Below are 24,075 nucleotides of genomic sequence, written 5' to 3' on the forward strand. Positions count from 1 at the left end.
CCTGCTCGCCCTGTCGCCCCTTGCAAATCCGGGCTACGGCAGGCAGAGAAGTCCCCGCAGGGTCCCACTGGGGTACTGTAGTGCGCATGATTGAGAAAGTTGCCAACTTTCCCAAGAATGCTCCCCAGCGGGACGGTCTGCTGCAGCCTGAGTGTACTGTCACTCAAGCTGCAGCAGACCACCCCCCTTACGCATTCCTGAAATCGCCGGGTGGGTCCCGGCGGCTGACTCGCAATCCATACAATAAATTACTCTGTACAGAGTAATTTATTGTATGGATTGCGGCCGCGATGCGGGTCCATGGGGCTGGTGGGGCTATGCCCCTACGCCCCAATGGACGCACCGCTGCTGGCAGCAGACTGGGTGCAGCAGCCTGGGTGCAGCAGCCTGGGTGCGCAGCGGCAGGCAGATACCTATGGACAGTGGAAGTGGATGGGGTCCAGCAGCCTGGGTGCGCAGCAGCTGTCAGACACCTCTGGGCAGTGGGAGTGGATGGGGTGCAGCAGCCTGGGTGCGCAGCGGTGGGCAGACACTCTGGGCATTGGAAGTGGATGGGTACACTAGCCTGGATACACAAAGGCGGGACAGCGATTCATGCGTTGCCAGTTGGATGTACTCTGCCATTACTAATTCCATAGTATGTTTCAGATGACTAAGCTACCCTATATCCCGCCACGTGGTTGGAGACACACCGGTGGCAGAAAGGTGAGCTGTGAGGATTTTCGCCAGTGTCAAGACTCACTCTACCTTTCTGCCACTCACACTCTTTCTCTCTGTCTCTCACTCTCTATCTCTTCCTTTCTCTCTTTCACACTTTTTGTCTATTCCTCTGTATCTTCCTTGTATCTCACTTTCTCTCTCTCTCACTCTCTCCATCTTCCTCTCTCTTTAACTCATTCTTTCTTTCTTTCTCTCTTCCTCTCAGTCTTACTCTTTCTCTCTCACTTCCTCTCTCTCACACTGTTTCTTTCTTTCTCTATCTCTTCCTTGTATCTCACTCTTTCTCTCTCTCGTCCTCTCTCTCTCTTCCTCTGTCTTCCTCTCTCTCTCACTTATTCTTTCTTTCTCTCTCTCTTCCTCTCTTCCTCTCTCTCACTCTTTCTCTCTCTCTCTGTCCTTTGCTGGGCGCATGAAGCACCATCTTATCTTTCTTTTGTCTTGTAGGCTGTGGTTCACAAATTGTTGAGGGATGACACACCATGGCTGTACAAAGTTTAATGTGTTGTTGTTTTGTTTTAAATAAATCTTTATAAGTAAATCCATACATGACCAATATTCGTATTTGTCCAACCTCACAAGCATCTTCTTATTAATAATTGTCTGACATTAGCCAATTTTTTATGCTCCAGATTCCCTAACGTGAATGTCACATTTGTTTGTAGGGGTGAGGGGGGATGGAGGACAAGGAGCTAATGCTGGGGGGTGTCAGAGCAGTGATAGGTTTCCGACCTGTATGATTGTTGCCTCCATTGCATCTGTTCCCAGAGACTTGAGAGCCGGGGGGTTGGCTCATAGATGAAGAGCTGCGAGCCGACTGGCTGGCTCGAAGAGGGAGAGCTGCGGCCCATCAGTTCACAGAGGGAGAGCTGTGGAGCAGCTCGCAGAGGAACACTTGCGGGACGACTGGTATGGGGAAAGGTAAGGGCCGTTGGCTTCCAAAGGGATAGCTACGGAACAGTGATGTGGGGAGAGGGAGCGTGAAGGGGGTATGTCACAGAGAGAGACCTGCAGTATATTTCCAGTCTTGGCTTCACCAAAACATCTGCGGGCCCGAGAAGTCACACCCAAAGAGCTGCGAGCCGACTGGTGGTTTGCAGAGGGAGACTTGCGGGCCCAAGAAGGTTGTTGGGGGTATGCTGGTGATGTGGGAAAAGGGTGCATTACCTTTTGATGTGAGGTGAGGTAGCGTGAACGGGGTATCTCACACAGACAGAGCTTTGGTATGTTTTCAGAGTTCAACAAGCAATACTGAAAATATACCTGAGCTCTGTCTGTGTGAGATTCCCATTTCACGCTCCCTCTCCCCACATCACCACTTCGCAGCTATGCCTTTAGAAGCCAGACCGTCTGCTCGCAGCCCTCTATCTTTACCAGCTAATATGCTGCTGTGTCTCTACCTCTGTGAGGTGGTATGCTTCTGTTCCTTTGGGAGAGGGCGGCCCGTAGTTCTCCCTCTGCGAGTCGAGCCCACAGGCTGCAGCAGTCCCTCTGCGAGCCTGGGTGCGAACTGTTGATAAGTCACACTAAATGTGCATTGAAAATCCATTTTGTGATTCAATCCGTCAGCTCGAATCTGTCTGAGGCAACTCTGAAAACATGGAAAACAAAGGTTGAGGAAGGTCAAGGCGACTATGCTTATAGACCTACCAAACTCAATACCCCTAATCAAACTACAACAAACATAAAGAGTTGGAGGGTCTGTTAACCGACGTAGCTGAGTCTATGAGGTCCTATTAAAGTGACCCTTTTGGATTGCACTGAACCAGACCAAGTGGTCACATGACACGAGTCTATGTTAGATATCCTATCAGCCCACCCATCTGGCGGAGCCTCGTCATGTAGGACGTCTAACCAGGGTGGTGAGTCCAAGCCCAGATGAATTGGCCAGACAACACACACTACTGGTTCATCTTGTAAAGGTGTCCGTGCCACAAAGTGGTGCTGAAAAAGTGCAGTGCAAAACAGGGAGTGAAGAATAAGTGATATTAAAATGACGGTCGAGGCAAAGAAAAATGTTTTTATTAAAGATATTCACCAAGACGCCAGGTTAAAAAGAAGTGTAGAACAGTGTGAAAAAATCACTGTGATGCTTTGCTGTGTTATGGATTAGGCCAACATGTTTCTGCCAAAGGTGAAATTACACCGGCATTCTTCAGGGCCAGATACAAAAAGGTGTTGCTACTGCAAAGGTACACTCAAACATTTTATGCAAAGTGAGAAAAAGAAGAAAAGGACAGATCAAATTGTTTGTTAAAGAACTGTCCAAACTACTGGTGTGGTCTTGTAGACCATCCTACCATATCCTCCTGACCAGTAGTTGATAGAGGAAGGAATCCTGTGAAATGGAAACAAAAGAGACAACAAATGTTGTTCGTTCTTAAATCATGATAGACTTGTCACATTATCAGGACCATTATATAGACTCAGCTGGGCTAGTCCCTATTAGGACGGCCACACTCTATAAAGGTTTCATATTCAAGTAAACCACCAGTCATTGCTGAACGTTAATTTCAAACAAAATGTAAAGGACTTACCCAACAATATGTGGGAGTCGAGCTTCACCTCACCCGGCGTCGGCTCGGAGAATGAGGCCCCGCTCTGTGCACAGAACATAAAAATATAACGTGTCATCCTGAGTTGACTCAGAGGTCTGTAGTCAGTGTCAGGTTGTACAATCTGTGCATATAAAAACTGGTTGTGTTGACTGCCCTCACCGAACGCTGTCCCATGGAGATCAAGGAGAAAGAATGACTAGTGGACAAAACTAGTGTCTAGTCACTGACTAACATAATCAACCTGGAATGAGCACCTCTATTTATCTAGTGCCTGTTATGTGGTTGTACAGTCAGTTGAACCCTCCCTCCCTCACTGAGTCAAGAAATAAATGTGAATTGTATGGCTCAGGGATGGCTATTTAAGGGTAATGAGCCTGAGTAGAAGGACCCAAGCACTATGCTGATCTGGAAGAGTACATAAAGTAAACTGAGCCTGAACCTCTACCCCTGATCTGTTGGTAAAGAAGGAGTTAAAAGAGCTCAATTTTAAGGTTCAGTTGAAAAATAGCGTCTGCCTAAAGGGAATTAACCTCAAAATAAGCAGTGCATGAAAAGGGAGCCCCAGCAAGCCCCCAGAACCTAGCGGTGCGCGCCACGATCTAGCTACTCACCTCTCCGTCGGTACCTCTTGGCTGACACCTAAGCCGAAGGGGAGGCAACGAGGAGAGGTGAGGCTCGTGTATTTATACCCCGTCTGATTGGGGAATCGGCAACAGCTGTGCTCCTATCGCTTCAGCCGATGTTGCAATGACCTTCACTATGCGCATGCACGGCGAAATGACACTTCACCTCGCTGTGTGCTCAATAACGGGCATGCGCGATGATGTATAGCCAGCTACTGTATGCGGGCGCTGGATCTGGAGCAGCGCACGCGTAGGGGAAAAACGGACATGCCTCTGGTATCATGCGGAATCGTTCCTGGTGTGCGCATGCTCGGTTATATGTAAACAGTACACGTTACCAAAAGTAAACATTAAGCAAGCGGAGTACAGTACACACTACCAAAAGTAAACATTAAGCAAGCGGAGGGCATAGCGGTACTCCCTTAAATTGACCCCTACCGCCCGCATCTGTCAAACGAGGGATTCTCAGATGGCGGCCACATTAATGAAACAGTAAATTCCAGCTCTCATTTCGAGCGTGGCCATATATGCTCATGTCCCTGCAGTGAAGCAATGCATACTAACAGGACAGGAACACCAAAATACTGCGCCCATATTGGCAGTGATGTAAATGGCATCAGATCACAGTTGTTCAATATGCTGTGTAGATGTAGAGACAATGAGTGTTACACTAGTGAATGTGTCGAAGGCAAAAAATGCCAGGATCATCATCCATATATAGCGGATAAGTCTCAAACGCGGTAGATGTTATCACTGTGAGGCAAGGGGGTTCCAGCATATAACAATGATCGCTGGCTATACCCAAGGGTAAATTTATAAGGGACATAGAAAAATAGAAAAAGGAGCGACCAGAGTCTCACCTAATGCTGTTGGCATGAGGGAGTGGGATTAACAATTATCTGACGTGTGCTACACTATATCTAATCACTGCAGCAGATCTGCATCATGTGAAGTGTAAGTGAAGCCAACTGACAGTGTATTGAGTCATAGATAGGAGATGGCGTCCCCAGAGGATCCCAGCTGGTCAGATGGACACCCAAGGTATATTATCATTCAACCCTGAAATGTCAGTTTTCAATTTGAAAATCCAGCATTGTTCCTTGATGAAAAGAAACCTTGAGATGTCTGTTATATGCGGTGGGATGAATGGTTGTTCCAGAACAACCCACCTAAGGTCATCAGCTTTATGCTTTTTAATCAGAAAGTGATTTGTTAGACAGGTGGACTGTTTATTACACCGTATTGTGCTCTTATGCTCGCTGATACGAGACTTCACTTTCCTGGTGGTATGTCCAATGTAAGCCAGACCACACGGGCACGTGATCTTGTAGATCACTCTCTCCGAGTTGCAGTTGGTATGATTCAACAACTTCCACGGTCTAGCAGTTCCGATGTCGATGGAGAGTGTCTTGCAGGTCTGCGGACACGACGCACAGTTACCACAGGGGTGGTGCCCTTGAACCGGAGTGGTATTCCAAATGGTGTCAAGGGTGGTGGTAATTTCCTTCCTTTGTGTCCGTGGTCTTGTGTGGACCACTGTATCCCTGATGCTAGATCCTCGTTTGAAGGCAAACAGGGGCCTGGGTATTGCACCAGAAGCCGTATTCAAGATTTTCCAATGCTTTAAGACTGTTTTCTTTACCATGTTGGATCTGGTGCTGAAGGTATGTACCATCGTGATCCTTTCGGAAGGTGCCTTCCTGTGTCGATGTTCGATCAGTGCCTCACGATTGTTATTGAAGGCTCTCTTGTTAGCCCGACGTATCAATTGATTAGGGTAGTGCCGCTCCTTCAGGTTACATGCTAATTCCCTCGCATGTTGTTCATATAGCTGGTTAGAAGAACAATTTCGCCGAACCCTTAGAAATTGGCCAACTGGCAAATTGTCACGTAGTGACTGTGGGTGGAAGCTTCGGTATGACAGAAGGGAGTTACGAGCCATGGGTTTCTTGTACAGTCGGCTCTGAAGCCCTCCCTCTTCAGGAAAGATTAGGAGATCCAGAAATGGTAGCCGCTCTTTACTATACTCCACGGTGAAACGGAGATATTGATTCCTAGAGTTCAGCCACGTATGGAAGTCGGTGATCTCCTCACAGGTGCCCCTCCATATGACGATGATATCATCTATGTATCGGCGCCATAGCAACACCTTACAAAAGTAAGGGTTGCTATTGTTCAGGACATGATCTTGCTCGAACTGATGCATATAGAGGTTCGCCAGACTGGGGGCGAAGACACTCCCCATTGATGTCCCCGAGACTTGGAGATAAAGGTCATCCTGGTACTGGAAGTAATTCTCCATCATAGCCAGTCTGGCGCACTCCATGATGAAAGGTATCGGAGTGATGGTTTCTGGTGGTTTAGATTCCAGTAGATGTCTTATGCAATCAAGGGTCTCTTGCTGCGGGATGCATGTATACAGAGACTCAACGTCGAAACTCACCAATAGGTCAGTCTCGACATTGAACTCTGTCTCTGCAAGGAGACAAAGGACATCACCAGTGTCCTGCAGATACGTAGGTGTCTCCTTAATCAGTGGTTTCAGAAAAACATCCACAAATGTGGAAAGCGGCTCTAGTAGAGACCCAATTCCCGAGATTATGGGGCGACCCGGAGGTGGTCTCTTCTCCTTGTGTATCTTAGGGAGGCAATAGAAGTAAGGGACCACCGGATGGGCCGTGGTCAAGTACCTTGCTTCTAGAGATGTAATCCATCCCTCACAGGATGCTTCTTCAACGAGACTCTTAATATCGTTGGAAAGCCTCGTGGTCGGGTCTTCAGTGAGTCGACGATAGGCCTTCACATTGCTCAGTTGTTGTAAGCACTCTCTATGGTAGGTGTCTGTGTCCTGTATGACAACAGCACTGCCTTTGTCGGCGGGCTTAATGGTGATACTGGTGTCCTTAGACAAGGTAGCGAGTGCCAGTTTCTCTGTTCTAGTCATGTTAGAAAAGGACTTGTTATTTTCGCGGTCTGCATTCATGATGTCATGAGTGACAGCCTGCTCGAAGGCAATGACCCTTGCTGGCACCTGGTGATTGAGAGGTGTAAATGTGGATTTCGGTTTTAGGCCAGTATTATGATCCATAGGGTCCTCCGAATCATTGGTATCATTGGTTAGTTTGAAGAAAAAGTGTAAGCGGACCTTCCTATAAAAGGATTCCAACTCACATCTCAAATTGAAAGGGTCTCCTTCATTTGTAGGGACAATTCCAAGTCCTTTATCCAAAACTGAGGTCTCCATAGGCATGAGTGTGCGGCTGCTGAGGTTCACTACCAAATTGCTGTCGCCTTCTAGGATTGTTCCCCTCTGTTGTTTGCGGGGTCTGGTGCCCAATTCACTGACTGTTGACCTCTCTTTCTCCCCCGACTCCTGCCTCGGCCCTGCCATAAAAAAGACTGGTCGTAGTAGAAGTTAGGGTTGGGTGGGTAATTAGGCATTTGATGACCCATGGGGGGTCCCATAGGGGGTTGGTGATAGCCCCAAGGTACAGGGGGCCACCAAGGCCCTGGACTCGAATAGTATTGAGCCGCGCGTCCCCTGTTAGATCTTCTCTGGGGACCCCTCCCTCGCCCTCTGTTAGATGAGCCTCTATTTGACTCACCTTGGTCACTAGACCCTGATTCAGAGCCTGAGGAAGAGTAGTTGGATCCGTATCTCTTACCTCTGGAATTATACACAGGGGCTACATAGGAGTCACTCATGTAAGGGTATGTAGTTTCCATTGAAAAGCGTGCAAGATCTTTCTTAAACTTCTCAACTTTAGTAGCGAGGATGTTATCATAATACTCTTTGTTTGTTTTGTTGGTCTCATCCAAGGTCTTTTTGAATGGTACTGACCTAATAGCTGCATTAATTTGGCCTTCAAGGACTTGGATTTCAACCAAAAGAGCATCGGCTGTCTTCTTAGCAGTCTTAATAATCAAGACCAGCCAGTCACGTGTGCAGCGCCACGCTATAAGTGCCCAATCCCTCAGGAAACCCTTGTCTGTTAAAAAGAGACGTGGTGTATTGGTCACTATTAAGCCAGAAGGTGCACATTTACCATGCAAATATTCATTCATGATTATGCCATGTATTGTGGTGCGGGAATGGTTCTTCTTCATGTTTAATAAAGTTACCCAATCATCCTCTGTTGTAGTGATGGTAGTAGTGGATGTCGAGGCCAAACTGTCTAGAATACTGGGGTTGTCAGTCAGGAGTGTGTTAAGATCTTCATCGTCAAAAGCCAACCCTCCAAAGTCAGCCATGGTATGCGATCAAGGTGGGACAGAACAATCAAACAGTGAGCGAAGATAGACCACACAAATCTCGTGTCGTCAAAAATTATAAAAGACCCGCAGTGGAAGCTGCTCAAAACTGGAAAACAAAGGTTGAGGAGGGTCAAGGGGACTATGTTTATAGACCTACCAAACTCAATACCCCTAATCAAACTACAACAAACATCAAGAGTTGGAGGGTCTGTTAACCGACGTAGCTGAGTCTATGAGGTCCTATTAAAGTGACCCTTTTGGATTGCACTGAACCAGACCAAGTGGTCACATGACACGAGTCTATGTTAGATATCCTATCAGCCCACCCATCTGGCAGAGCCTCGTCATGTAGGACGTCTAACCAGGGTGGTGAGTCCAAGCCCAGATGAATTGGCCAGACAACACACACTACTGGTTCATCTTGTAAAGGTGTCCGTGCCACAAAGTGGTGCTGAAAAAGTGCAGTGCAAAACAGGGAGTGAAGAATAAGTGATATTAAAATGACGGTCGAGGCAAAGAAAAATGTTTTTATTAAAGATATTCACCAAGACGCCAGGTTAAAAAGAAGTGTAGAACAGTGTGAAAAAATCACTGTGATGCTTTGCTGTGTTATGGATTAGGCCAACATGTTTCTGCCAAAGGTGAAATTACACCGGCATTCTTCAGGGCCAGATACAAAAAGGTGTTGCTACTGCAAAGGTACACTCAAACATTTTATGCAAAGTGAGAAAAAGAAGAAAAGGACAGATCAAATTGTTTGTTAAAGAACTGTCCAAACTACTGGTGTGGTCTTGTAATAAGACGTCAGATAATTGTTAATCCCACTCCCTCATGCCAACAGCATTAGGTGAGACTCTGGTCGCTCCTTTTTCTATTTTTCTATGTCCCTTATAAATTTACCCTTGGGTATAGCCAGCGATCATTGTTATATGCTGGAACCCCCTTGCCTCACAGTGATAACATCTACCGCGTTTGAGACTTATCCGCTATATATGGATGATGATCCTGGCATTTTTTGCCTTCGACACATTCACTAGTGTAACACTCATTGTCTCTACATCTACACAGCATATTGAACAACTGTGATCTGATGCCATTTACATCACTGCCAATATGGGCGCAGTATTTTGGTGTTCCTGTCCTGTTAGTATGCATTGCTTCACTGCAGGGACATGAGCATATATGGCCACGCTCGAAATGAGAGCTGGAATTTACTGTTTCATTAATGTGGCCGCCATCTGAGAATCCCTCGTTTGACAGATGCGGGCGGTAGGGGTCAATTTAAGGGAGTACCGCTATGCCCTCCGCTTGCTTAATGTTTACTTTTGGTAGTGTGTACTGTACTCCGCTTGCTTAATGTTTACTTTTGGTAACGTGTACTGTTTACATATAACCGAGCATGCGCACACCAGGAACGATTCCGCATGATACCAGAGGCATGTCCGTTTTTCCCCTACGCGTGCGCTGCTCCAGATCCAGCGCCCGCATACAGTAGCTGGCTATACATCATCGCGCATGCCCGTTATTGAGCACACAGCGAGGTGAAGTGTCATTTCGCCGTGCATGCGCATAGTGAAGGTCATTGCAACATCGGCTGAAGCGATAGGAGCACAGCTGTTGCCGATTCCCCAATCAGACGGGGTATAAATACACGAGCCTCACCTCTCCTCGTTGCCTCCCCTTCGGCTTAGGTGTCAGCCAAGAGGTACCGACGGAGAGGTGAGTAGCTAGATCGTGGCGCGCACCGCTAGGTTCTGGGGGCTTGCTGGGGCTCCCTTTTCATGCACTGCTTATTTTGAGGTTAATTCCCTTTAGGCAGACGCTATTTTTCAGCTGAACCTTAAAATTGAGCTCTTTTAACTCCTTCTTTACCAACAGATCAGGGGTAGAGGTTCAGGCTCAGTTTACTTTATGTACTCTTCCAGATCAGCATAGTGCTTGGGTCCTTCTACTCAGGCTCATTACCCTTAAATAGCCATCCCTGAGCCATACAATTCACATTTATTTCTTGACTCAGTGAGGGTGGGAGGGTTCAACTGACTGTACAACCACATAACAGGCACTAGATAAATAGAGGTGCTCATTCCAGGTTGATTATGTTAGTCAGTGACTAGACACTAGTTTTGTCCACTAGTCATTCTTTCTCCTTGATCTCCATGGGACAGCGTTCGGTGAGGGCAGTCAACACAACCAGTTTTTATATGCACAGATTGTACAACCTGACACGGACTACAGACCTCTGAGTCAACTCAGGATGACACGTTATATTTTTATGTTCTGTGCACAGAGCGGGGCCTCATTCTCTGAGCCGTCGCCGGGTGAGGTGAGGCTCGACTCCCACATATTGTTGGGTAAGTCCTTTACATTTTGTTTGAAATTAACGTTCAGCAATGACTGGTGGTTTACTTGAATATGAAACCTTTATAGAGTGTGGCCGTCCTAATAGGGACTAGCCCAGCTGAGTCTATATAATGGTCCTGATAATGTGACAAGTCTATCATGATTTAAGAACGAACAACATTTGTTGTCTCTTTTGTTTCCATTTCACAGGATTCCTTCCTCTATCAACTACTGGTCAGGAGGATATGGTAGGATGGTCTACAAGACCACACCAGTAGTTTGGACAGTTCTTTAACAAACAATTTGATCTGTCCTTTTCTTCTTTTTCTCACTTTGCATAAAATGTTTGAGTGTACCTTTGCAGTAGCAACACCTTTTTGTATCTGGCCCTGAAGAATGCCGGTGTAATTTCACCTTTGGCAGAAACATGTTGGCCTAATCCATAACACAGCAAAGCATCACAGTGATTTTTTCACACTGTTCTACACTTCTTTTAAACCTGGCGTCTTGGTGAACATCTTTAATAAAAACATTTTTCTTTGCCTCGACCGTCATTTTAATATCACTTATTCTTCACTCCCTGTTTTGCACTGCACTTTTTCAGCACCACTTTGTGGCACGGACACCTTTACAAGATGAACCAGTAGTGTCTGTTGTCTGGCCAATTCATCTGGGCTTGGACTCACCACCCTGGTTAGACGTCCTACATGACGAGGCTCCGCCAGATGGGTGGGCTGATAGGATATCTAACATAGACTCGTGTCATGTGACCACTTGGTCTGGTTCAGTGCAATCCAAAAGGGTCACTTTAATAGGACCCCATAGAGTCAGCTACGTCGGTTAACAGACCCTCCAACTCTTTATGTTTGTTGTAGTTTGATTAGGGGTATTGAGTTTGGTAGGTCTATAAACATAGTCCCCTTGACCCTCCTCAACCTTTGTTTTCCATGTTTTCAGAGTTGCCTCAGACAGATTCGAGCTGACGGATTGAATCACAAAATGGATTTTCAATGCACATTTAGTGTGACTTATCAACAGTTCACACCCAGGCTCGCAGAGGGACTGCTGCAGCCTGTGGGCTCGACTCGCAGAGGGAGAACTACGGGCCACCCTCTCCCAAAGGAACAGAAGCATACCACCTCACAGAGGTAGAGACACAGCAGCATATTAGCTGGTAAAGATAGAGGGCTGCGAGCCGACGGTCTGGCTTCTAAAGGCATAGCTGCGAAGTGGTGATGTGGGGAGAGGGAGCGTGAAATGGGAATCTCACACAGACAGAGCTCAGGTATATTTTCAGTATTGCTTCGCAGAGGTAGAACTACGGAGAGATACGAGCCAACGGACTGGATCACAAAATGTCTGCCAACATTTCCTAGTCTCAACAGTTCGCAGCCAATGAGCCGCAAGCTCGTGCTCATAATGCCTCAACCAATCAGATGTCAGAATTCTCAAATATCGATCCCAAAGGAACAGCAGCGTACCACCTCACAGAGGTAGAGACACAGCAGCGTATTAGCTGGTAAAGATGGAGGGCTGCGAGCCGACGGTCTGGCTTCTAAAGGCATAGCAGCGAAGTGGTGATGTGGGGAGAGGGAGCGTGAAACGGGAATCTCACACAGACAGAGCTCAGGTATATTTTCAGTATTGCTTCGCAGAGGTAGAACTACGGAGAGATACGAGCCAACAGACTGGATCACAAAATGGTTGCCAACACTTCCTAGTCTCAACAGTTCGCAGCCAATGAGCCGCAAGCTCGTGCTCATAACGCCTCAACCAATCAGATGTCAGAATTCTCAAATATCGATATCTGTACAATATGATATTTCTCAAAAACTACTGAATGGATTTACCCCATTTGAACAAAAGCGTGCTTTCTGGACCACAACCTTTCTCTCTGGGACCCCCTGAGCAGTCCTGGGGGCTCAGGGTGTTTCTATCCTGCCCCTTCTCTTATTTTATACCTTTTTTCTCAGTTTTCTGGTGACTCGCTTCTACTGAGTCACAAGATGGCTACCAACACTTCCTGGTTTGGAGTGTTGGCAGCCAATTAGAGTGAAGCTCATGCTCAGGAGTTAGGCTCCGTCTAGATTTCAAAACTTTAATTTTTCTAATTTCTCAGCAACTACTGAATGGATTTGCACCATTTAAAAAAAAGTAACTTTCTGATCCAAGCACTACCTTTTTGCCAAATTTGGGGTAATTCTGTTCAGTAGTTTTGGCTGTAGCCTTGCCAAAGTTTCCAATAGGAAATTTATTTGTTTACTCTTATTTTTTGAATTTCTCGAAAACTAATGAACGGATTTACACCAAAGGTCGCTTTCTGAACCAAGCTCTATATTTTGTGCCAAATTTGGGGTAATTCCGTTAAGCAGAACGGGCTGTAGCTCTTCGCAAATATGTATATATATATATATATTTCTGCGTGATCTTCCTTTTCATACAACTATATATATATATATATATATATATATATATATAATGTCACAGATTTTAGGCTCTTTTTCAACAACCGCCAGATACACGTAAATAAAGTCGCTGAATGAAAAAATAACAAGAAACAGAAGAAGCTTGAAAATAAGGCAAAAACAGTTAAAAAAAATAATCACAAAGTGAAATAGTAATTTTTTCTGCACGGGTTCCAGAGCAATGGACAACGAGGAGAACAGACGGAAAGAGGCTCAAACCCTGTTTGCGCGTGCCCTGGGGAAAGGGGCCAACATACAAACTGTAGCAAAAAAACCTGAAGAGAGTACTTTATATATCAAATTGAGACACTATGAGAAAATACGAAAACAGGAATGTGCGAAATGGTGGGAAGGAACATCCCTTCAAGTCTATGTGGACAAGGGCATGGTACCGAGGGTATTGCGAATTTACATCACACCATCTCACGAATCTCCCAATCCACAAATGCTTGAAGATTGGGCTAGTAATTCAGCAAATAGCTCAAGAACAATGCTGAATATCTTAATAAAATATGCCTGGGAAGATCGGGAGCTATTACTGAAGGAGATAAAGGAAATGGATGAAGAATTGGCAAAAATATGTGAACAAGAGGAAATTAACAGATTCAGAGAAGACCTTAAGCACGACTCAAGAAATATGAAGATGACATCAAATTCCGTAAACAAAGAAAATTACATAGAGACTGTGGGGTTTATGAGTGTGGCAGAATCTTGACCTACAGTCCTAAATATGATCATCTTTATAATCAAGGAACTACGCAAAAACCACAGATAGCTGAATCTGTAGCACAGGAACATCACTCTGCCCCATAGGGGAGTAGCGATACTGATACGGAAGCTTCAGTGAGGACAGTGAGTACATCGTCAAGTGTGGAAATAATAACAAAACGCGCAAATTTTTTAGACGAATTTCGGGTGCTGAGGTCAAGACGAATCAAACAACAAGCCCAAACAGCACAAACAACACTGAGGAGGGCACAAGGAGTACGTCGCGGCAGAGGAAAAGCAAGAGGCAGGGCCGCTCCAAACGAAGACAGCTCAAGCTCAGACAAATGGGAAACAAAAAGAAAGCCAGTGGGAGCCAAACGCGGAGGCTACAACAAAAGAAAATAATAATGGAAATGGCCATGGTAAATAAAACCATAATAAATCTGTCCTCAAGAACACTAACGGACATTGAGAAAAAAACACTATGTCTAGGTTTGACCTTTTGTCCAACTGAACTGTTTAATTACACTAACACAAGAATAGACATTTTTAAATTCATTCGGAAGTTGAAGCTCAAAAAGTGGCAAACTCACTTCGGTATTAATAGAGCGCAGGGGGGAGTGACAACAGAGGACCCACAAGAAGTGATTCCCGAATCTCAGGGAGAGTTATTATTGTTGTCTCAACACAAGTACGAACTAACAGATACACCCCCTGATACACAAGAAATAATACATACTGTACAAGTGAAGAACTAAATACGGGACAAGCAGCATGCACATCGTTTAGACGATTTTTTGCCCAGTAATGCCACATGACTCCTTAGATACTTTCCAGGACGTAGTTGTCCAAGAACTTAGGAAACAAAAAAATAAAAGAAACAACAAAGTAAATTACAACCTTACAAGGTCCCAGAGGGATTTTATTATCTCCCTAGCGCAGGACAAGGATTTGGTCATTAGACCCTCAGATAAGGGGGTAATGTGGTGCTATGGGGGAAAAGTCTATACATCAATGAAGCATTGCAACAGCTTAATAACAACAACTTTTACTGTAGAAGAAATACGATCGAATATAACAACAGTGTGGTTAGCACATGGGAGAAGCTGACATCATGGCAGGAGGAGGGGCTCCTCACCTGGCCGGAATTCTGCTTTTTAAAGAAAGATTACCATAAATTGGTGATCTTTTATCTTCTACCAAAGATACATAAAGATCCCATGAACCCACCAGGCATACCTATAGTGTCGTCTATAGGAAGTGTCAATAAGAATATGTCAAAATACATAGATCATTTTCTTAAAGACTATGTATCAGCATTACCGTCCTACATTAAGGATACAAAAGATTTCCTTACGAAAGTTAAGGACATACAATGGACGGAAGAATGCATGTCAATAACACTTGATGTGTGCTCATTGTACACTATTATCGAACATGATCAGGGAATCCAAGCATGCTCATATTATCTAAAATCACGTGATTGGTGTTACTCACAACATTCTGGTATGATCTTGGATGATCTTGGAGATGATGTAAATCTGCCTGACTAATAATATTTTTATGTTGGACGGAGATCTATTCAGACAGGTGCGGTGGACCGCAATGGGTTCTTCCTTTGCACCGAGTCTAGCTAACCTTTTCTTGGGCAAATGGGAGGAGGAAATAAGGAATGATGTTAACCTTGGTTTAGACTTTGACTATGTCAAGGTCTGGCTAAGGTACATCGACGATCTTTTCATTATATGGAATGGATCAGAGCAGGACGCTATACAATTCATAGAGAAACTAAATATGAATCCATATAATATCCAACTTACCTCTACCATGAGTAAAACCCAAGTAGAATTTTTGGACACTGTTGTAATGATACAGGATGGGAGACTGGGGACACGTCTCCATAGAAAAGATACAGCTGGGAACAGTCTTCTACATGCCCTCAGTGCTCACCCAGATGTCTAGAAATGGAGTATTCCTTATGGGGAGTTACTGAGGGCAAAAAGAAACTACAGCACTGAGGAACTCTATGCAGCTGAACAAGCCCTGATGCTTGAAAGATTCAGGGAGAGAGGATACCCTGAATGGGTTCTGAAAAAAGCAATCAGTAAAATTTCTGACATGTCACACAGTACAATATTTGAAGAAAAACAGAAGGAGAATACAAAAACCAGTATAACGAGACTCATTACTACATTTAACCATGATTCTCAAAATGTACATCGCATCCTCAATAGAAATTGGGGTATTTTGCAGACTGATACGGTCATAGGACATGAGATAGGGACTAGACCATCTGTAACATACCGTAGAAGGAAGAGCCTCCGGGATCTGTTGGTTAGAGGGGATATTTCCGACAATAGAAGTATGAATGTACACAACCTGAAAGGATTTTACCCCTGTGGCCACTGCAGAGCGTGTAAATCAAGTAGAATGGTAAAAGAATTTACAACACCAGGTTCTAAAAGAAATAAAACCATCAATCAATTTTTGACCTGTAGCACAACCTTTGCAGTGTACATCCTGGAATGTCCCTGCAAAATGAGATATGTGGGGAGTACAAAGTGTATGGTCAAAAAACGCATACAAGAACACCTTAGAGCCATCACGAATCATGATCCTCATTACCCTATCGCTAGACATTTCCATGACAAACATAACTCAGATAACTCCTTACTTAGTTTTTTTGCAATAGAACACAATCCTGCGAACAAAAGAGGGGGAAACAGAGAGCTTACCCTTAGAAAGAGGGAATCCAAATGGATCATTGATCTAGAGACAAAATTACCGGGAGGACATAACCTCGATGAGGAATTAGCAACTCATTTACATACAGACTAAGGTTAGAGTTGCAATTGATTCATAGTAAGGGGGCAGGGTGTTAAGTACGTTGTTGTGATGGTTTGTACCTTAAACTGTAATCCATGTAGATATGAGTGGAATATTTTAAACTGAATGTTTTTACTGATATTATTTTATGGTTTGTTTATTTTTACAGGAGTTAAGAAAGAGACCCGTCAGTATCATTGTGGTCATCATATGGGTCTGGATTATCTTCCTCTTGCACCAGTTATGATCATTTGAATTTTTACTTTACATTTAGAGCACTTTTTTGTTTCAACTTGAATTATGCACTTTTGGTGAGAGTCCACAGTAAAACTGATTTATTTGATAAAACTCTATGTAATTAGAATGAAAAATTTAACTTCATCCCTCCATATATTTACATCCTTAATCTTATCTGGTCCACCCGAGACAGAATTTGGGCACTAGTCCGAAAGCATAAAATTGTCTATTTATCTATGGTTGCAAAAGTCACCAATATATGTGGTTGTATGTCAGGCACTAGTCCGACGGAATTATGGCTTCCAGGCTTACATGGTTTAAAATGAACAGCCACAAAGGTGACGAATATATTTGTAAAATATATCTTGCTTTAGCAGTATCAAAATTGATAAGGAGTTCGGGAGGACAATGAAATCGACAGTATACCCGAATCCTTTCTGCTCAAGTCATTGAAATTCATGAACTGTATGCCCATCTATAACAGAGGTCTTCAAACTTTTTTAGGTTGAGCCCCCCCAGCTGAATTTAATTAGATGTCGGCCCCCCCCACCACTTGACAAAAAATTCTGGAACTTAGTATTCTACATAATTGACCGTCATCCGCAATTCCCAGTCCATATCTGGCTAATAATGTTAAACACAGTGAGTGTTTAGAAAACTGCAGGTTTGCGAGTTGGAGCGGTGAAATGACCGAGGCTTACTACACAGTCTAAAACTACATTTTTCAAGATAAAATGTGTGCAAATTGTTACTGGTTCTCCACTTAATTCTTGCAAAGCCTCCTCAAAGAAACTTCTGTGGTCAATAAAATGAGTACCATTCAAAGACTATGCTCTCCACTGAGAAGCACTGTCCAATGGCATTAAAAAAATACAATTTCAACTCTGGCCATCCTAAGCAGCACTGTCCTGTCATTCTCACCTTCCAGAAAAAACTTCCAATCCCTGCACTGCCCATCCTATCACAGCTTCTCTCTCCATGAAAAAAAGCGGTTGACTCCCTCTGCCAGGCATTGAGGTAAGCAGTTTATTTGATACACAGGTTGTAGCAGGTGTCTTCCCTAGCAGAGACGTTTTAAGACATAGGCAACTTGGGCTCTGGCCCAAGGCCCCAGCCTTTAAGGGGGACCCCTGATAGAGCCAGCTCTGTTCTGGAGAGAGTCTTACCCTGACTATCTTGAATCATTCTTAAACAGATTGTTGTAAATAGCATTTTCCTTTAATTTATTTTTACTGTGGTGATGTGTGAGAGTCTACTAAAGACATTTTGCAGACAAATGTGTTTAAGTTTCATGCAACACCCATAAAAAAAGTTTATTTTAGAACAAAACAGCACTGCACGCACAAGAAATGGGAGGGTGTCACAGAGATTATTTGCAGTAATATTAGTGAGCTGCCGCTGTGTTACAATATTGAATACACATGACACTATCCCTGAATATGAAATGTCAACACATTTAGAAATTGGACCAGTGTGCCAGTGCAAGGTCAGTGACCATACCAAAGAGGGCATGAAAGAGCTGAAACTGGATCATAAATTCAAAGCTGTTCTGAATATGTCCCCCCCCCCCCAAATCCTTATGATGTCCCTGTTCCCTGGACCTGGGAGTGTGGCAGGTGTCTTCTTTGGGACAATGGTAGTGGCCAGGATTTATGGGATCAGGTGAAGCAGGTCACTCCTCTGGGGTAGTGATTGGTACAAGTTCATCCCTGGGATAGACTTTGAGGATGAAGGCTTTCTCCTTCACAGCCGATGAAAAGGAACTTCCTACTTCTGTAGTGCTCTAGACCCTGCATTTTTATCATAATGCTAGTGATTTGCTTCTGAAGGGTGCAAGTTTGAAAATATAACAATAGGCCAAAGGATACCCAGTGTCTGGAATGTGTGACCTAGGAGTTTAATATCCCAGCTGCTGTGCCTAAAAATGTCAGGTGTATACCACATGTAGAAGGGTGCCCTGAGGGGTACATTTTAGTATGTTGCTGTATTTATGGGTTCTCTGGAGCAAGATGCCAAGTCTGTCCCAGGAGTGTGAAGATTGGAGAAAGGGGCTGTATTTGGAGGTGCCCCTCTTAAAAGGACAACCCTGCACCATATCTAGGTGAGGGACTAGGATGCTGAGGTTAGAGTAGGGTGCTAAACCTGAAGATGCAAAGCCTCTGTCTATCGTGCAATGGATGTTGTAGGTGGCTTTAATTAGGGTGTTTTATGCCTGAGGCTGCCAGGCTTAAATCAAAACTGCCCACTGAAGTAACCAAACGTTTACTGGCAGGGGGTTATAAAACTCCCAAATAAATAAACAATGGAACTAGAGAAAGAGGCAGACATTAAGTGAGACAGTCAAAAATAGGATACAGGGAGTATGCGATGTTCACTATGCTGTGAAACCGAAGGTGAGCATACTACTTTCAGGCAAGCAAATGCCCTATGAAGGACTGTCTGTTCGCTTTATCTTCAGATCTGACTTACCTGTTGGTGATTTTAAAATGCTCAGAGGCATAATCCTTCACAATGAGGCAGCACGCAGGGCAAACAGCAGGAGTGAAGAAGTGCCACACTACCAAAAGGTAGTAGTATGCAGGAGCTTTTTGCACGCAAATTTCGCGGCACTTCTTGCCATCTATGGTGCTGTCCACTTCATTGGTGGCACGTCAGTGGTGATTCCTATGTGCTAATTGCCTGCTGTTCTCTATTCTAAAAGCCCCATTTGAAATGGGTGAAGAACAGGCGCGCAATGCCCATTGGACTTAAAGGGCTTCCCCTCTTCCCCCCCACCCCCGCATCTGTGGGTGGCAGCCCGGGATGAGACAGCTTCGCAGGCGCACACACAGCTGCACCCGTTTATTAAGAAATACTGTGCTGAAGAGCAATAAGACGTTTATTAAGAAATACTGTGCTGAAGAGCAAGCATGGCTGCAAGCTTAAAAGGACAAAGAGGAAGTCTGTGGCTTTGTGCGGAAAAAAAGCAGGACAGTATGCAACCAGAAGAGGGGAGGGGAGGTCTGGACTGGCCCAAATTGGGAATGGATGGTGAGCTAACTTAAAAGAGGGCAGTTTGGAGTGAAGCAGCAACTGGCACAGCAAGCGGCACAGCAAGCGAGTAAGGGACGCTCTGCGCTGAGTGGGCAGAGGGAATAGAAGGGTCCGCTGGTGGCCCCAATGCAGGGCAGTGTGGATAAAAGATGAGTATTCAGCTGGTTTAAGTGTGTCCGAGAGGTGCTGAGCTGGAACTTGCAGTGCAGTATGGATCAGCCCTTCTCCCAATTTTATTTTAAATCTCCCTCTTTGCTCTTCTGAAATGTTGGCATGTATGAAACAACACCCACATGAGTCTCTTGCCAACGTGAAAGGGATAGGGCAGGGAGGGAAGGTTTCATTCTGGCTCACTCTTCCTGTAGCGGCAGCCTTTCTGGACACAACAGGCACTTTGGAACACTGCGAAGGCTGAACCCTGGAGAACAAGGTGAAAGTGAAGCACTGCCATAGAATAAAAAAGTTCTGTATCCTTAAAAATCCAGAAGCAGCTGTGGTAACACCTTCTCCAGATGTTCAATGTCAACAATTGGCACCTCCTCTGCTTCAGCCTGTCTTGCTGCCCGAGCGGCTGCCCCTTGGACGAAAACTTTCAGCATCTCAGACATCAGAAGCAGTGCATCATTACTGACTGGAATTTTATCATCTTTGAAATTGAGCTGTAGTATCTTATTCACGGTCTCCTTTTTGAACTTGAGCCCCTCTTCATTTTCACGCTCCATCTCCGGTTTCGCTAGTCTCAGCTCCCCCTCACGCACCAAAGTTTCTTGACAACAAATGTATTTTATTGCGCCTATATGAAAACCAGAGAGGTCTTCGAGCCTCCCTGCTAATTGGATGTTTACGTCACCAAATGAAGGCGGGATATTTCAACATTACATCTGAATCTGCCCTCCTTTTCACCTGCTGTTTTGCCGTCTCTTCACAGGTCTTTTAAAGACCTTTTGTTTGCTAATGAGGCTTTGATGGTCTTTACCCCTTCTTAGGGCCCCGCAGCTCCACTCTGCCTATCTGCCGTGAGAAACAAAGAAAGGTGAAATGTTATGGTGGAGTGGCGCCCCCCCTGAGATGGCGTCGCGCCCCCCCAGGGGGGCGCGCCCCACAGTTTGAATAACTCTGATCTATAATAATTGGAAACATTATGGTTTATGTATTACTGTCTCGCAACGCACGAATTAAGTGTGGAAAAGTAAAAGTATGTGTCCTAAAATGTATTGACACCACTCTAAAATGGCAGACAAAATGTGTATACAACTGGAAGAGGAGTTTGTAAACGAAACTAATTTAACTCCCTTTTCTATTTTTACTGTGGAATGGAAATGATGTATTTAGGCACGTTGTGTTATACTGCAAAATATTGCGTGATCATACGGTGTCGAAACGCGTAGCAGTGTTGCGGTAATAAAATCTTGGTGATTTACACCTAGCCTCCGAGTGTGCAATTTTCAGATTGGAAACAAACAGAAGTATATATATATATATATATATATATACATGCATATATATATACATGCATATATATATACGTATGTATATATATATATATGTATGTGGAAAACCTCCGTTCTCCTGCCACAATCACCTCTGACCTGATCGCGCTGGAAACAGACACGGACTACACTTGGATGCTGGTTAGTTGCGTTTATTCAGCTGTCGCCATAACGTTTCGGCTGAAAAGCCTTGATCACATGACAGCGTAACCTTGTTTTTTTGGCATATTTAAAGTGCACAGTGCTCATTAGTGATTGGTTCATTTCAAATTTTACATACATTGGGTAAACACAAATGACGGACTTACACATCACATTAAACCGGTATATACACGTATTTACAATGAATGTTTACTGTCATTTACGGTCCACTCTCTTTTAATATTAGGATAAATCCCTAAATATTTTTGAACAATTCTGGGTTAAATCCCATTGTGTATATAAAAAAATATATATATTTTTACCACATTCATACGATGTTGCCACACTTAATGCAATTCTGGGTTAAATCCCCATGTCGGTCTTTTTTCCATTACTGTGTTAAGAATCATTTTAAACACTACATTTATATTTCAGTTTTCCTTGCATTATATGTGTTCTTTCCCATACCCATTAAAAAGTGATCCTGTGCAAAAAAGTGTTTAAAAACTGTGTAAACTAGGGCTATACCTTGTAAATTTAGCAATTAGTTTCATTGTTATAATTGGTAGAGCCAACCGTATTTTCTCCTACATTGTACATCCCACAACAAGTATATTTGAGTTTGTCTTTTTGTCATTAATGTTCCCAGTTACATTACTCTTCGTGATCATTTTCCTCAGGTTGCTGACTTCAATACTATGTATCAGTAAATATGGTCCTTCCACTTCTTACTCAATTATCACATGTGTTTAGTTACATTGGTGACTATGATAGTTGCCCAACTAATTCTGTGTAAAATTCATTATTTACAATTGATATCTCAATCACCTATATACAACTATATATACATACATACAAGTATACACAATTATTCAAAAATATACATCTATATATTGCTCATTTCTAATTCATATATGTACATCCTATTTACACATTTATTTTGTTGACACTCATTTATTTCTCTCGCTTGGGCATTTTTATCATTCATAGGCAAATGTGAGCAAATTGGGGTTTTGTTCGTGTTCTAGGGCAAAGTGTCGTGCTACCGGGTACTGCTGATTCAGGTTTTTTATGGCCCTTAGGTGTTCTAAGACCCTGAGTTTTGCTTGTTTCGTTGTACATCCAATATAAGTTTTTTTTGCACGGACATTGTAATGCATATATGGCATAATCAGTGAAACAGCTAAGATGCTTAACAATGGTGTGCTCGTCTTGGTCAGGGGAAAGCTTTATTGATTTGCAGTTCTTGCTAGTTTTACAAGCTTTGCACTTTTTACAAGGAAAAAATCCTTGTATTGCATTTAGTTTGGGTTGATTTTTGATCAACGTTGTACTCAGCATGTCTTTCAGAGACCTTGCTTTTTTGTAGGTGACTGATGGAGTAGCATTTATAACTTATAACTTTTTCTAGTACCCAGTAGCACGACACTTTGCCCTAGAACACGAACAAAACCCCAATTTGCTCACATTTGCTGTAATTGATTGTGTAGAAAACAAGGAGAGGGGTGGCAACAGATGGCTTGACTTGAGAAAACTTGAGTCCAAATACATAATTAAGTACAACACCAATATATCCTTCAACCTATGGACTGATGTTGCACACTATGCCTGCGTTTAGTACACATGACTGTGCGTTTTAATTGAAAATATCAGTTTGTCACCACCTGCTGAGAATATCTGCTAACTTTTAATATAGTTATTTGTTTTGCACAATATAAATCACAAAAATAATTGTTTTTTTGAAGACAGACACACTAATATATACACATTGTCCTTTTGTTACAGATTATGGCTGCCTGCCCACTAGGGCTTGATGAAGAATGTGTTAAACATGACCTGCTCGTGATTTCACACTGCTTATGCCCACTGGGGCGTTATAGACTTTGTCACAATTATGGACTATGGTCAAAAATCGCCTGATTATAATCTTTTGTGTAATTTACACACAATTATTTGAACTCTTTACTGTCAGGTTGACAAAAACATTTGCAGGACACTCAATTTGAATAGTAACATATTCGCCAAATTGTGAGATATAATCATTTTGGTTGGAATGAATGTCGATGTTTAAATGCATTTCAAGGCATCCTGGTAAACATATGAAATAATGCATCTCTCATGTGCTAAATATTTATCAGTATACAGTGTAACAAAATGTAAATGTGGCAGTAACAAAGTATCGATGTTAGTCTGTCTTCATGCTAATTACCACGTGATATGTGCAAATGTTAACGTGTCACTTTAAAAGTTTGGCGTTGTGATTGACACTCCACCCGTGAGCAAGAGGTAGGCGTACCTCGAAACGCGTAGGGTTGTTTTTTCATGCCAAAATAAATCTTTGAGCACTCGAAATTGAATTGGGCTTCGACTCTGGTTTTTCCTGCTAGGATTGTGTAACCAGGACTTGGATATATTAAGGGTTTGGCGACCCTGTCGAACGCCCGCTGTACAAGCGGCGGAAGCACGCCATCCGTGTATTTTCATATATATATATATATACATATATATACTAGCAGCCCGTCCCGACGTTGTCTGGGTATGAATTGCTGCCGGCCAGTAGTATATTGTTTTGTAGGATTTCGTTTTGATAGCATTTTTTATCTGTGAGAGGCCTGTGTAACGCTCCGATTCACAGTGCACTGCTGATACACTTAAGAGTGCGCGTTCAGTAGTGTGTGAACTC

At 43.6% G+C, this 24,075-nt stretch overlaps 1 pseudogene; it reads right to left on the minus strand.

Moving 5' to 3' along the window:
* Nucleotides 1-20,234: 20,234 nt before the first annotated feature.
* On the minus strand, nucleotides 20,235-20,483 carry LOC147672093 (centromere protein X pseudogene; annotated as a pseudogene).
* Nucleotides 20,484-24,075: the final 3,592 nt, after the last annotated feature.

Source organism: Lissotriton vulgaris, unplaced genomic scaffold (assembly GCF_964263255.1).
Source record: "Lissotriton vulgaris unplaced genomic scaffold, aLisVul1.2 SCAFFOLD_744, whole genome shotgun sequence".
Lineage (NCBI taxonomy): Eukaryota > Metazoa > Chordata > Amphibia > Caudata > Salamandridae > Lissotriton > Lissotriton vulgaris.